Source organism: Gouania willdenowi, chromosome 20 (assembly GCF_900634775.1).
Source record: "Gouania willdenowi chromosome 20, fGouWil2.1, whole genome shotgun sequence".
NCBI classification, from domain to species: Eukaryota; Metazoa; Chordata; class Actinopteri; order Blenniiformes; family Gobiesocidae; genus Gouania; species Gouania willdenowi.
In genome coordinates, this window is record NC_041063.1 from 25,157,251 (window position 1) to 25,157,473 (window position 223).

Consider the following 223-nt stretch of genomic DNA (forward strand, 5'->3'; position numbering starts at 1 on the left):
TGTGCGTGTGGATGAGTGACGTCAGTGCAGTCTATTAGTGCGGTGAAATAATATTGTATATAAATAACTGAAGAGTAGATGTTATAATAAATTTACTTCTGCTAAATATAATATAATTAAATAATATAAATATAATACATTTCTTTATGACGTGGGTTACAATGACATTTCAAAAAAAAAAAAAAAAAAAAAAAAAAATCAAAAAAAAAAAAAAAAAAGTCCG